General features: G+C 54.7%; 1 long non-coding RNA gene across 1 annotated transcript; it reads right to left on the bottom strand.

Moving 5' to 3' along the window:
* Positions 1-224: 224 nt before the first annotated feature.
* Positions 225-12948, bottom strand: LOC122109601. The gene is made up of 3 exons (XR_006147717.1): positions 12881-12948; positions 2417-2552; positions 225-311 (listed from the first exon to the last, which is right to left on the bottom strand). It is a non-coding gene; the product is annotated as an uncharacterized LOC122109601 (long non-coding RNA).
* Between the last annotated feature and the right edge of the window lie 1776 nt (positions 12949-14724).

The following is a 14724-nucleotide window of genomic DNA, read 5'->3' as shown; positions in this document are numbered from 1 at the left end:
AAAGAACGTGGAATAGCCTCTTTCCTAGGAAGTTGAACTAGAAAGGGCAAAACGATCCAAATGAATCTTTGGAAAGGAGTGTGGCTCCAAGCAAGGTGGAAACGAGGCTCATCCGGGAAGGAACAGGAAGGCAGAGGGAGGGTTAGAAGTCAGAGGTCTGACTGCATGCCGTGTGTGGATACGGGCTGCTTTGGCTTTTTTTTTTTTTTTTTTAAATTACACCTGTCCTGTGCTCACCCAAGGGCACAGCGGTGGAAACAGGTTTCCAGAATCCTTTCAAAGATGCCGGGAGAAGCCAAGTGTCTGTCTCCCTGAGAAGGAAAACAGAGGGACAAGATAATACAGCGCTGGCCCTGCCTGAGGCCTGGATGAGGAGGCCACCAGCTTGGAGGCCAAGCACAGCCACGGGCGGGCACCAGCGGGCATCTAGACAGCCTTGACCTTGGAACCCCACCCACGTTCCCATGGCAGGGTGGGAGATATCCCGTGTCCTTGGCAAGTCCAGGGCACTATCTTGGGGGAGGCAGCTCTGAGTGGACCCCAGCCAAATCCTGCAGCTGCCCGGACTCTCGCCCAGGGTGAGAGCATCCCCCCACTCCTCCCCTTCCCAGGCCCGCATTCTCTACTCTCCTGACCTTACCTCGGGGTGAGGCCCTGTGGTTGGGACATAATACCCAACACCTCTGAGTCTCAGGGATAGAATTTCATCCTCCCCTTCCAGAGGACTGCAGGCTCGCAGGCCACCACCAGGGACAAGGGCTCCCAAGGGAGGGCTTCAGTATTAGGGAACCTCCCCACCCCCACGTTTTTCTGCCCTTTCTCTCTGCCTCACTCAAGGCCTTTGCTGTCCAAGACAGAGAACCAGGAGGTTTCCCTCTGTCCCTTGTGACCCCACGAGTGTTTATTGCTGAGTCTTGCTGTTTCCTTGAGAGTAGGGCTTCTGTGTATAATTCTTTGGATATAAAAGGAAATAACAGATTGTTGGAGGCTGGGGTGGGAGGGTGTCCAAGGAGAGGGAGGACAGAACTTTTAAGCCTTAGTGGAGCCTCACCGAGACAACCTTGATCCCCCAAATCTGCTCAAAGCCCAGGAAATGCCTGACTGTGGGCATGCGCCAGGCAGGAAAGGCGGCCAGGTTCTGACAAGCCACAGAAGGGGCCTCTGCCCTCCCCACTTGCCTGGAGAAGCACGCATTCCTGGAAAGAGGGGTTCAGCCCCTCCCGTCCTGCAGCCCTGACCTCCTCTAACAGGCCACAGTCAGATAAGCTATTCTGTCCTGAGGTGCTGGGGGGGGGGGGAGGTGGGAGTTCACTCCTGAGCACAGCGGTACCTGGGAGGATCATGGCAGGCTCACTGAAGCAACAGAATCTGCCTGAAGACTTCTGCTGCCGGTGCCCGTCCCTGTGCCCTTCTAGCACCTGAGAGAGAAGTCCTGGCACAATGACAAAGTGCAGGGAGGAAGGAGAGCAGAAAATGGGAGGGAGGAGAAGGAAGGTTGCTTTGTTTTTTCTTTCTTTCTTTTGATTTCTACCCCCTAGAAATGGGCTGGGGCGAGAGTGAGGAAGGTTGATGGGTTGAGGAGATGAAGAAAAAGGTCAAGGTCAGTCCTAGAGGCTCCCCCCGACCCCCAAGTTTCCCCTGAAGGCACCACATGCAGACAGATCCCCTTTATGGCTTCTGAGAAGGCAGGGGTGAGGTGGGAAAATAAAAGTGGGCACACAGTTTAGTCCAGGAAAGGGTTCCCACAGTCCAGCTCCTGGTAGATAGTCCTGGAGGGGGTCAGTGCCCTGGAGACAGACCTCCCCAGATCTTTGTACTGCTAATGAGCCAGACATCATGGAAGCGGGGAGAGGGGCCTGTCCAGGGCTAGGGCTGGGGAAAGGCTGCCCTGTGGTGTTGGGCGGAGCAGAGCCATCCCTTTCCTCTCCTCTTACTGCCCATCTCTGGCCTCTACCTTGGTGCCTGGCCCAAGAGGATGCTGGGAAGAGCTGGGGTCCTGAGGCCCTGCCTGGGACTCCATGCAGGTCAGGACAGGGCTGTTCCGGGGCTCTCTGGCAGAATAGCCAGTTTCTTCTCATCTAGAAATCTCTCCCCCAAGGCCACTTGCCCCTGTGGGAGGGGCTACCAGAGAAGAGTCAGAGCCCTTGGGGCAGGGGCAACTTCGGCTCCTCTGTAAGGTATGCAGCCGGTCCTGAGGTTCCCCCTTGTGTGACTGGGGCCTTTCTCCAGGGAGACCGGAAGATAGGAAGTTAATAAGTGTGGGCATGAGAAGGCCTGCCAGGTGCCCAGGAGGCCGATGCCCTCCCATTAATCAGGAGCCAGCTAAGAGAAGATGGCTTCTGCGCCCAGCGTCAGCAGCAGTCAGCAGCACAAGCTCAGCCCTGGGACCTGACAAGGCGCCCCTGGTTCTGCTCACACGGCCGTTTCCCGCTCTCTGTGAATCTCTTCCTTCTTCCTCTTCATCTTGCAGAAGCCGTGGAGGCCACAGAAACAGGCGAAAGTGAACTGGGGCATGCCCTGGGGCAGGCTGGGGGGTGCTCACCACTGAAGATCTGCAAAGGAAAGGCAGGGAGGGAAGATGGGAGGGAGAAAGGCAGAAGAGAAGCAAGCTGGGGTTAAATGTTCCCAGAATCCTCTGCGCTTCCTGAGGCAGCCCAGGCCCCGCTAGCTGCCACACTGAGAAGCAGCAGCATCCAATAACAGGCTCTTTGAAACCTGCGTTGTTTCCTCATCTGGAGGAAGCTGAACTCAAGCCCAGCTGCTGCCTGCTTTGTCCTGGCCCTCGGCCTCACCTCACACCTGAACACACCTGTGGCAGGGGAACAGGAAGCAAGCTGATTCAAAATAAGCTGTGGCTACGGCACGCGGGTATGTGTGTGTATGGGGGTGGGGGTGGGGTGTTGCCCTTTCTCCTTGCGGTCTTCAATCAAGTGTTCCAGATGTAGGAGGACGTGGTGCTTAAAGGGTCCTCCACCCAGCCCAGCCTCGGCCCAGACACCTGGAATGCAGTCACCAAATCCTTCCTTCCCTAACAGCCCCAAGGTATGCGACTGCTTTGTGCATCCTGTGCTGCTCCACGTAACTAACCCACATTCTGGGCCTCGACATGCAGAGAACAGACCGTGAGAGTTCTTCGGCCAACAGGCTACTTTATTTAGCGCCTATGCTGAAAACAGAGATTAGGAGTAGGCATAAAAAGAGTTCACATCATTTCCTTTCTTTTTTGCACTCTTACTGAGACGAACCCAGGGCCTCTCACTTGGCTTTTTAACTTCGGGCTGGTGTTCTACCAACTGAGCCTCAGCGCCACTTCTGGCTTTTTTTTTTTTTTTTTTGGTGACTAACTGGACATAAGGAGTCCCACAGACTTTCCTACCCAGGCTGGCTTTGAACCATGAGCCTCAGGCCTCAGCTTCCTGAGTAGCTAGGATGACAGGTGTGAGCCACCGGAACCGGATGATGATGTCATTTAATCTCTAGCACAAAAGTCATGTTAAGGCAGGGGCTGAAGCTGAGTTTGTCCAGGCATGGCTCATTGTCCCACATCTCTAGCTGGTCAGCCCTCTGACTCCACAGGAGTCAGACAAGGGCTGCTGTAGCACCTGCAGGTATCTGACTGCAGATAGATGGGCTCAGGCTGCCAGAGCAGCGCCTTACCCGCCTCGTCTAGGCTTCCCTGCCCTTGCACCTGCACGTTCCTTCTGTTTCCGTTCCTTGGCTCTGAGCCTGCTGATGAGGAAGCAGAAGAACTTGTAGGTTAGCTCAGAGATGGGATCTGGGAACAGGAAGGGGTGCCAGGCTTGCATCCTGACCCTGGTGAAATGGTTTCTCTGTGTAGGAAAAGCATGGGGAACAGATATGTGCGTGAAGTGAAGGGCAGAGGGGAGAGAGGGAGGCCTGGGGGCGAGGTCAGAAGGTTTGAAACAAGGCCACAGCACCTCCCCTGGTGGGCAGAGATGGCATGCATGTCCTGTGCCTCAAATGCAAGACACACCTGTAAAGTGGCTCCATCTCTGAACCTGGTGTGGCCCACGTGGCATTGCGGACATTTCCCGGGTCTGGTCAACCTTGTCCCTTGTTTCTCCTGTGGAGCAGAGGCCCTCTCCATGCACACCGTACAGCTCAACGTGGAGCCAGTCCTGTCAGGATTCCCTCCTCCCTTCCTCTCTCCATTTCTCCCTCAGCGCTCGGTAATACGTCTAATAGCTGTAATTAATAGGTGCAATGCATTTCCAATGGCCAGCTGGGTGGGCAGGAGGCCCAGCTTGAGTCAGCATGGATAGAGAGGCAGGCTGCTATTTAATAACCCACCCGCTTTCCAACACCATTTACACACCCACTCTGCTGGAGTATATATAGTGAGCAGAGAGCAACCTCCAGGATAAATATAGACACAGCCGAGACACAACTACTATATTTCTAGATCCATCTCCTACAGCTATCTGTGGATCCCTCCCATGACAAACCTAGAGAGACGGGGATCCAAACTGGGGCTTAGGTAGCCTGGGTTCTATTCTTGGCTCTGACGTTGCTATGCTGTGTCACCCTAGGCCAGTGGCGGGACATCTCTGGGCCTTCATGTCCTTCTTTCCAAGCACCAGGAAGTTAGTTAAGGCTTAACTTTCGTACTCCAAACCTAAGGAACTAGAAAGACACTGGGAATCCCATAAAAGGAAAAGGAAAGGAGAATGGGTAAACTCCTGGTTACCAGTACTTACAACATATTCACTTCCAGAAAGCTAGGAAGGAGGTCACTGGAGCTATCAGCAGCAGAAAAATGCATGGGGGAGAGAGCCTACAGTTCTTTCTCCAGTCAACAAAGCTAACTGGAGAAAGAACTCAGGACCAAAACAAGTCAGGCAAGTGTCTTTAACCTTCACAGCCCCATCCCACATCTAGGGGCACTTCAGGGTCTCTTCAGCCCACTTCCCTTCCCCAGGGGCAATTACGTCCTTCAGTGATGCTCCTCCCCTTGGAGTGCTTTGGGGAAGATGAGAATCCTGGGTTTTGCTCAGCCTGTCAGTAAGGCAGAGGTAGGGCTAAGAGGACCCAGGACCCACATATTAAAAGAAAGGTCTGCTGGGCACAGTAGCTCAGGCCAATAATCCTAGTCAGCCTGGGCAGGAAAATCAGTGAGATTCTTATCATCCATAAACTACCAAAAAGTTTCCAGGCACCAGTGGCTCATGCCTGTAATCCTAGCTACTCAAGAGGCTGAGATCTGAGGATTGTGGTTCAAAGCCAGCCTGGGCAGGAAAGTCCATGAGACTCTCATCTCCAATGAACCACCAGCAAACAGGAAGTGGTGCTATGACTCAAAGTGGTAGAATGCTCGCTTCCAGCTGAAGAGCTCAGGGACAGCTCCCAGGCCCTAGAGTTCAAGCCCCACCACTGACCCCAAAAAAAGCCAGAAGTGGAGATGTGGCTTAAGTGGTAGAGCACTAGCCTTGAGAGAAGAAAAAAAACAAAGACAAGAAGGAGAAATCCCGGGCTGGGAAGGTGGCTCAGTGGTAGAGCGCTTGCCTTGCATGCCTGAGGCCCTGGATTCCATTCCTCAGCACCACATAAGCAAAAAGAAAAAAGCCGGAAGTGGTGCTGTGGCTCAAGTGGTAGAGCACTAGCCTTGAGGTGAAGAGCTGAGGGACAGCGCCCAGGCCCAGAGTTCAGGCCCCACGACCGGACCCAAAAAAAATTAAAAAAAAAAAAAAAAAGGAGAAATCCCCCAGGAGCTGAACTGGGGTAGGGGGTGGGGAGTCACAAGTTGGTTCCCAAGAAAAACTAGAGAGCTGGTTACTCCAGTGGGATTTCTAGGTCCTTGTTTCCAAAGATAGAATAACACAGCGAGGGCCTGACTCCTTATTCCTCCCACAGCATGGATCTGGGGTGCTGCTTGCTCTACCAGGGCTTGAGCGGGCCATAACTCTATGCCCTGGAGTCAGCCCAGGCTGTCAGCCACATGCAGATCGCTAGGCCCGCCCCTGAAATGAGTGACAGCTGGGGACCCTGACCAGCAGGCACTGAGGGAGCCCTCTTTGCTGGGCTCGTACTCTCCACACTGCTATCTGCTCTGCCGGGCAGAAGTCCTGCACCTTCCCTTTCCAGCCTTTAACCTTCACCCATGGCAGCAGCCCCAGCACCAGATGGAGGCTCCCTGGAGAAGTCAGGTCCAATGACCTCTCCTTTGTGTAAGGTTCGCTCCTGGATGGTGAGCAGACTCCACCCTCCTCGCAGCAAAGTCTCCACCCAGTACCTGCGTTACCTAGGCAACTGGGACACCTGGAAGAGGTCACATCTGCATCCGCTGAGGTCACATCTGAATTTGATGTGGCCACACCTTTCTCCGCCCATACCCTACATAAGGCCTAGCCCAGGCCCAGACTCTCTCTTTTTCTCGCTCTGTTCTTTTCTAGCTCTGGCTCTTCTTTTCTAGCTCTCTCTCTACTCTAGCTCTTCCCTTTGTCTTTCCCAGCCACGTGGAGTGCCAACCTTGCCTGGTCCCAGCAGGTCCACTGAATAAACCTACCCCTTACCTGAAAACCACGTGCGTGCTGCTGCAGTTCTTACTCAGCAACCTCTTTTTAAAAACCTAACATAAATGGTGCCGTGACTCGGATAAAGGCTGAAAGTCAGGATAGCTGGGATTTCTCTGTTTTTTTCCTCTTTTTTCTCTTTTTGTTCTTCCCTTTTTGCTCTGAGGAATACCCACAGTTCTGACGGCCTTTTGCGAACCAGTCTGTCTGCGGCGGAATCAGCGCATCGATACCATTGCTGCCTTCACATTCACGTCCACACCACTTCTCTACTCTGGTGAGTGAAACTACTCTACGGCTCTCTGTTACTCAGTCTCTGTCCAGACGTGGCGCCACGCCAGAGAGCTCCTACGGCCTTTAGCTGAAAGGCCGGTCACCTCTGAAGCCGAGGACGCTTGGTTTTGGGGGCTTGGCCATTTCTCTCTAGAGGGCTCTGGGGGAAGTCGGGACGCCGCTTCTGCCTGGTCAGCTCTCCTTCACTCACCAGACTGACTCTACTCATTTAATGGGGTGCTACGAATCACACCTGAGCCGTGAAACCCCTTTGAAATGTCTCCTGCGCTCCCTGGAAAGCCAGAGAGCCTCATTTTTATGCCATTCTCAGAAGTACAGTTTTTGCTACTGCAATGGTCCCAGCAGGTCTACTGGATAAACCTACCCCTTACCCGAATACCACGTGAGTGCTACTGTTCTTACCCCTCTCTCTGCTCTTTTCTAGCTCTTTCCTCTCTTTCCCAGCTCTCTCCTTCCCAGGCCTTTCCCAGCCACGTGGAGTGCCAACCTTGCCTGGTCCCAGCAGGTCTACTGAATAAACCGACCCCTTAACTGAATACCACGTGCGTGCTGGTGCTGTTCTTACTCGGCCACCTCTTTTTAAAAACCTAACACTTTGCTAGCCCTGGAAGACTCCCCAGTCACCTGTGCCCCCACCCCAGAATCCAGGAGGGACTAAGGAAGAGAGAGACCACCCCTTTACCCCAAGAACTACAAGGATGGAGGTGCAGACCATTCTCCCACTGCCCCATGACTGGCTCACTAGACTACAAGCTGCTGGCCCTGGCTCCTTCCCCATCCTCCTTTCTGACTTTCCCGGAACTCAGCTCCAAGATGGTCTGGGGTCTAGATGCTCTGCCTAGCCAGATATCCAGCCACTAGCATCTCCCCCCACACGACCACCACGGGGTTCCCTAGCCTATAAACTCACTCTTCCTTTGCCCCTCACCCCACATCTCTCTGCCACAGTCTGAGTCTAGCACTGTGGGCTATAAGGGAGCAGTGGGGCCAGTTTGGACACGTGGGAGAACCAAGAAGGCTACGCTTAGTGTGGCGAGAAGGCTGGGACTTGCGGACACCAACTCTCTGGTATCTCTCCAATTTTGGTGCAGTCCTCCATCGAAGTGGGTGGCGGGGTGGGGGTGGGAAGGGTAGAAAGATACTCCGCACTGTTGGGATAAGCCAAGAGTTCAAACAAGAGGTAATGTCCCTCCCACCCTCCAACTCTTCAGACAGAAGCCAAGCTTTCCTTAAGACCCCCCCCCCCCGACGCCCCCTACCCCCACCTCAGGTAAAGGGCAGCAGTGAAGTGACCCGGTGGGGAAGGATGCCCCCAGAACCTCTGGAACAATGCAGAGCCCTGCCCCCCTCCCCAGCGCCCTTCGCACCCCGCCTCAGTAATTAAAATATGAATTCACCTTCCCTCCCCGAGCCATTCATCTCCGAGAAAGGAAGCAGCTGCAGCTTAGGAGACCGGATTTGGGGGATTAGCTCTGGCTCTGGAGCAGACACACCAGGAGAAAGAATTAAAAAGGAAGGGGGCGAATTGGGTTTTCTCTCCCCACCCCCTCCCTCTCCCTCCCTTGCCATCTCCGAGCCTCACACCCCACCCCTTCCCCCAAAGCCAGGCCTCTGCAGGTTTCTGGGAACTGTAGTCTACCAGGCGGTGTTGATAAACAGGCAGGCCAGGGGTGGGTGGTGGCACAAACTACAGATCCCAGGACTTCTTCCCAGAGTTGGCAGCAGCCTAGCTGGGCACCAGGCTCCTGTCTGGGAGAAGCCCGAGTTCTCCTTGGAAGTTAACTCCTTCTTGGCCTGCGGGAGCCAGAATTGCCTGGATTTGGTAGCCAAGCCCTTGGAGCCAAGACCCCTGAGGTCACCACCCCTAGAGCAGGCCAAGGCCAGCCACACTGGCCTTTTGTTTGCCTGCCCCCCCCCACCTCCCAAGACTAAAAGGGCAGCTAAGTGTTTATCAGTGGTTCTGAGATACTGGGGTGCCATCAGAGCTGGGGGAGGGGCGCCCAGGGTAGCAAGTCTTGAAATGCCCTTGTATCCTGCATTCAGGGTTTAGCAGAAGCTGGTGTACCCTGAGTCATCAGGACAGCAAGAGGGGGGGCACTTAGGCACTGGCTCAGGCTAGAAGGGACCCCCCCCAAAAAAAGAGGTCAAACAGTGCTATCCCTTTCTAAAAATGAAGACAGAGATTTCCCCCTTACCCCCGCCATCATCTTTGCCTTCAGAAAGTAGAGCTTAGCAGTCAAACTCCATTTCCACTAAAAATCGTAGATACTACCAGAGAGAGAGACCTGCCTGAATCTCTGTGTGGTTAAACATGGGCCCGCTCTCCCGTGGGAGCCTTTATGCTGGGTCTGAGGACGGTAGCAACTTAGATTGCTCAGAATATTTTCCCTTTCAGCTGTCGGCCGGCCTCGGATCTGTGAGTCCTTCGGGAGAGAGGGCATGAGGCCAGCTTGCCTATTCAGGGCAGTTCAACAATTATGTGACATATACAATTGTGTATCTTTCCAAGCCTGCCCAGAGGTGACAAAGGCTGGAAAGGAGGTCCAACTTTGTTACCCCAGAGTGCGTCAAATACCCTCTCCTCTGCCCCTCCCTGCAAAGCAGGGACTCTCCTCAGGTGAGTTGCTCTGCCTTTTTGTTCATGGAAACTCACCTCACCTACCCCCCTTCCCCCCCACCTTCCCTTTCCCAGCTCACAGTCTCTCCCACTAATATGGACTCTGCAATTCCTATTTAGTGCCTTGCTTGGCCGGAGCTTTCTAGAGGTAGAATCTTCGAAATGGTTCACCTGTCCCTCTCCCCTCAGTGCTGGGGTCTTGAAGTGGGTAAACTACACAATGGAATTCATTCTCTGGAAGGCTCTGGGGGCTAGAAGGAAGGGGACATTGTTCCCATCTAACTTTTCAAGGCGGGAGATCGGGAGTCAAGAGAAGGAATCAGGAATCGGGAGATTCTCAGAGCACCACAGGGAGTAAGACCAATTCGGCTGCGGCAGCCTCACGGGGGGGGGGGGGGGGGGGGGGGGGGGGGCAGGTGCTACCCATCTCTAGAGAATCCAAGCTGGGATGGGAGTGCTTGTAACCTGGACCAGCCAAGTATAACCCCAGCTGGTTTGGGTTTTCTCTTTGCTTCTCCTGTTAGATTTTTTTTCTTTCCCCTCTGCTCTTGCTGGGAAAGTGTGATTGGCTGAGTAATTGGAGTCGGGTCATGGAGCCAATTTGAGGACCAGCACCCCCAGACACTTCTGGAGCACCCCTGGGCTGTGCACAGCACTCTAGGATCAGTCCCACCACTCAGGTGGTATTAGCTCTCCCTACGTCCGCAGGAGGCAGTAAAAACACTGGGTTCTGGCTGTGGAGAATCTGGGTTCAATCCCCAGCTCTGCCCCTTACTAGCCAAATGTGCTTGGAACAGTTTCCCAACTTCCCGGTGGCTCGGATTCCCATAAGCAAAATGGGCCAATAGTAGATACAGCTATTTGGGGGAATGGATGAGCTCCTACAGGTTAGAACTGTGGTATACAGGAAGCACTCAGCAAATATCGATTGGAGGGAATTAGGGGCGCCAAGACATTATAAGTAACTTGCCTTCAGATTCTCAGCACCAAATATAGTCCTCTCATCTTCAGTGGTCTGTTTTAGACAGCCCGGGGGCTGTAGGGGGTGTGTGTAGGAAGCAGGGGTGATTCCACCAACATCACAGCCTGCTTCATTTCCATCTGCTGGAGTCTCCAGGATGGTTGGGGAGGAGGAGGGCGGAGGGAGAGGGATGGAAATAAAGTAGGCTTGGAAACAGAAGGAAGGGGCTAGGCAGGCTGTGACAGGAAGGTGGAGTGTAAGAAGGAACTCGAGGGACCAGGAGCTAGGGATGGACCAGGAGCTAGAGACCCTAGGTTCCGTCCATCCTGCTGCTGCCCTAGGGGAGCTGCAGCCTTCCCAGTTTCTTTGTTTTTGTTGGTCTTGGGGCTTGAACTCAGGGCCTGGGCACTCTCCCTGAGCTCCTTTGCTCAAGGCTAGTACTCTGCCAATTTGAGCCACAGCTCAAAGTTTCGGTTTTCTGTGGTTAACTGGAGATGAGTCTCGCAGCCTATCTTACCAGGGCTGGCTTTGAACTGTGATCCTCAGATCTCAGTCTCCTGAGTAGCTAGGATTACAGATGTGAGCCACCAGCACCCGACCCTTTCTAGCTCCATTCTGGAACATTCTCACCCCATTACAGCTGACCGGGAAGGCTGAGAATTCCAAGCTGGGCACAGAAAAAGGTGAAATACAGGAGCAAGGCTGAAAAGCAGAAAGCATCCTGGAGATCCTGAGGAAGGGACCACGACTCTGAGGCACATGGCCCCTGCCTCCAGCCCCCAAATCTCTGGGCATGAGCCAGGGCTCAATAACTTAGCAAGGAGGAAAGCAACTCCTCAGCAAACCTTTGCACCTCCCTCTTATTTCTTTGGGAACAGCTGCCCAGGCTTTTTATTTTAGACTGGGGACCAGGTCCAGAGAGTGGAAGTGACTTGCCCCAAGTCAGGCAGCTGGAACCCCTCCTCACCCGGCCCTAGCCCCAGGATACCAGATCCCTTGCGGGGCCCCTCCCCCAGGCGTGGCTTCCAGTCACACCCCCCCCTCTCGGTGGCCGGTCCGTGGGGAAGTGCAGTTGTGCAGAAGGAGCTGGCCCCTCACTGTAGCCCATGGCTTTTAGCCCTACATGAGTTCGGAACGGCAATCACATAGGAATGAAAAGCCATAGGCCACAGCAGAGCTGAGGGGGGTCAGGCGGCAGGAATCTCAAAAGCAGTAAGCTGGGGGGACACCTGAGGAATCTCACCAGTCCCCTTCCCCACCGGTCTGCCTCCCAGGAAGCCTAGGGCCCCCCAGGTCGCATTCTCCCTGCCCTACCCCCAACCCCTTTCCTTTGGGCCCCAAGAACACCAAAGCCATCTCAGTAATGAGTCTCCAGTTCTGGGCCCACAAAGGCCCCACACAATGGTCCCCACTGCTGGTTGGAGAAGCGGTGGCTTCCTGGCCATAAAGGACCTCCTCAAAGCCCCTTAATTAGCTTCTAGCCCCCTCCCAGAGTCTCTAACTACCTCCTCCCCTCCCCTAGCAAATAAGGGCCTCCCTTTTCAAAGCTGCCAGGTCAGTCCAGAGAGAGGCCCCGTTGTGGGCTCCCTCTTTCTAAGCTTTAACCCTTTCCAGGCCAGCACATGAAGCAGAGGGGCAAAAGAATGCAGAAACAAAAGGCCAGTTTTCTCTTTGGAAGGGCAGAAGTGTTTGGGGTACCCTCCTAGGGCTAAGGTATCCCCTCATTTTTCTCAGACTAATGGAGGGAGCTACTCACTGTACCCATTCTTTGGTGGAAGAAGGGGAAGGCGGGGGGGGGGGGGGGCATCTCCAAACCTATTTAGAGGCAGGCAAAGACTTGAGCTGAAATCTCCAGCGGAGGGCAGCCAGCTCTGCCCGCTGACCCGTCAGTGCTGTTGCTGTATAGTAGGCGGGACCCAGTAATTGGCACAGGCATCTCCACGACCAGGTGGCCAGGGTAAAGAGCTATGGTGTGAAGCACCATGGTCTTGGGAGCCTGGAAAAGATATGCCCTAAACCAAAGTTCTAACGTTCTCTCCTGCCAGGGTTTGGCTGTGGGCACAGGACTTGAAGGAGTGCCTTGGCAAACCAGGACCCCTGCATGCCCAGGTCAGGGAGACTCCAGGGGACTCAGACCTCCAGGCACAGCCTTGAACTCCCAGGGACCAAAGCAGGACCGTGGGAGATGACCTGAGGCCCAGATCAGATTCTATCTCTTCAGAGAGTAGCAACCCACTGTAACTCAGCACGAAGCACCACACACACACACACACACACACACACACACACACACACCTCCATCGTAACCTTTGAGGGTCAAAGTAGATACCACCCATCTTCCCATCCAACTCTGACTCCTCGACTCCCAGAATCCCAAACCCCAAACCTGCAAGAAGCCAAGGGCTCCAGGCTTGAGTGCCCACGGTCCCCTCTAAGAGGTGCTGGCCAGGGGGTGCCGGGAGCCCAGGAGTTGCTCACCTGGCGGACCCAGCAAGGCTCCTCTCCCTCGAAGTCTCCCTCAATTCCTGCAGAGCCACTTCCTGCCTGCCAGGCAGCCACTCGCTCCTCCACTCACCCCAGAAGCTCCCCGCCCCAGTGAGGGCAGGCCTCCTCCCTCCTCCGCCCACCGTTGGCTGGGCCGGAGCTGCCCTACTCCCCTTGACTCCCCGGTGACCCACCCCTGCGCCGGCCCAGGACGGAGGGGGCGGGGCAGCCAGCAGGCGGGGATGGTCAGGTACTCCTTCAACCCTGACTTGGGCCCGGGGAACAAAGGTCTCATTGAGCCTCCGGCTGTCTGGTTGGTGAAGCACAAACCTCTTGTATCTGCTGGCTTTTGATCTCACTTCCTCTGAACCAGCCGAGTATTACTCACGTCCCCCTGCCGGGCTATTGGTGTAGAGGGGCTGTTTGGTCCCCTCTCTCCCCCCCCCCATCTCCTTTCTCTCTATCCTTCCCCTGCCGCTCCCCTCCAGCTTTTTTTTTTTAATGGTTTAATTTTTGGCAGGAGACCTGAGTCAGCTCCCCACAGGCCCCCGCTACTGCCTGACCCTCCTCCCTATCTAAAAAGCTTCCGTTCCTCTCCCCGCCCCAACCCCTTTCTCCTGTTCCCACCACTCCCTACCCCTGAAAGGGGGAGAAGTGGGAAACAAGACCAGCTGTCCTGTTTCCTCTCCCCCTTGTCTTCCCCTTTGATTCCTGGCAAAGGCTCACCTGTCCTGGCTTCCCATCCTTGGGCCCAGAAAAGTCTTGACCTGCCCGTGGACCGGCTTAGCTGACCAGCCAAGTAAGATCTGGAAGCCCGGGGGGTGGGGGGCCTTTGGTGGCTGACAGTCGCTAGGACCTCATTTGGAATGTGGAGGAAGAGACAAGTCGAGTGAGCAGTCATCTCCTTTCCCCAGAAAACACCTCCCTCCCAGAGCCCTGAGAACCTGCTTTCCCTGAACCCCAGGCATTCAAAATCACCACTCAGGGACAACCCCACGGACTCACCCCCTTCTCACACTGGAGCCAGGCTCATGATCTGACCCCAACCTCCTGTCTCACCTCAAATCTTATGGGCCTCTGCTTGCGTTGGAGGCTGGTGGGCCCAGGCAGCCCCACTTCCAGCCTGATATGTGTGAAGGCCACTAAAAACCCCTGTGGCTTTCCTAGGCCCTGTCTCCAAGGAGGATCTTGAGCTGTTCTCCCTGCAGAGGCTAAGAATTCCCAAGCTGGCTGACTCCAGGGAGCCCAGGCCCAGTCCCCTCCCCCCCATGCCTACCACCTGCGACCACAGGGCTTCCACCCCTCCCCAGCCCTCAGGTACTCCCATTCAGTCAAGGCCAGGATTTGGGAAAGTTGTCCTGCCCTGACAGAGGCCCCATTCTTCTTGCTGCTGGCTCTTATTGTCCCTCATGACTCCACACATTCTTGAGCCTCTAATGAGAAACAAGACTGCCACCAGCCCTGCCCTGCCCTTGTCAGTACAACCTGGGCCTTGTGGCCTATGGCCGGAACTGGGGGAGGGTGGGCTGGTGACAAGCCTGAGGGAGGGAAAGGAGGTGAATAGAACTGAGAGACACAGAGGAGAGATACTGAGAGAAATGGTGGAAGAAGAGGAAGGCGCTAACAGCACATGGGAATGTCAGAGAAAGTTCTACAGGAAAAGGAAGCTTTTTTTTCTTCCTTTTTAAAGTAATAATGGTTGTCACACACAAGGGATCTATTAATTATCATCACTCAGTAAAGCAAACACTACCGCCATCCCAACTTGCAAGATGAGAACTCCGAGGCTTGCTTGTTTGCCTGGGTGGACATTCTTACTTAGAGGACGGAGTAGGAGA

The sequence above is a fragment of the Dipodomys spectabilis genome, unplaced genomic scaffold (assembly GCF_019054845.1).
Source record: "Dipodomys spectabilis isolate Male_0828 unplaced genomic scaffold, ASM1905484v1 ptg000069l, whole genome shotgun sequence".
NCBI lineage: Eukaryota > Metazoa > Chordata > Mammalia > Rodentia > Heteromyidae > Dipodomys > Dipodomys spectabilis.
Note: the sequence above shows the minus strand (reverse complement) of the source record. Positions and strands in the feature narration are given on the sequence as shown.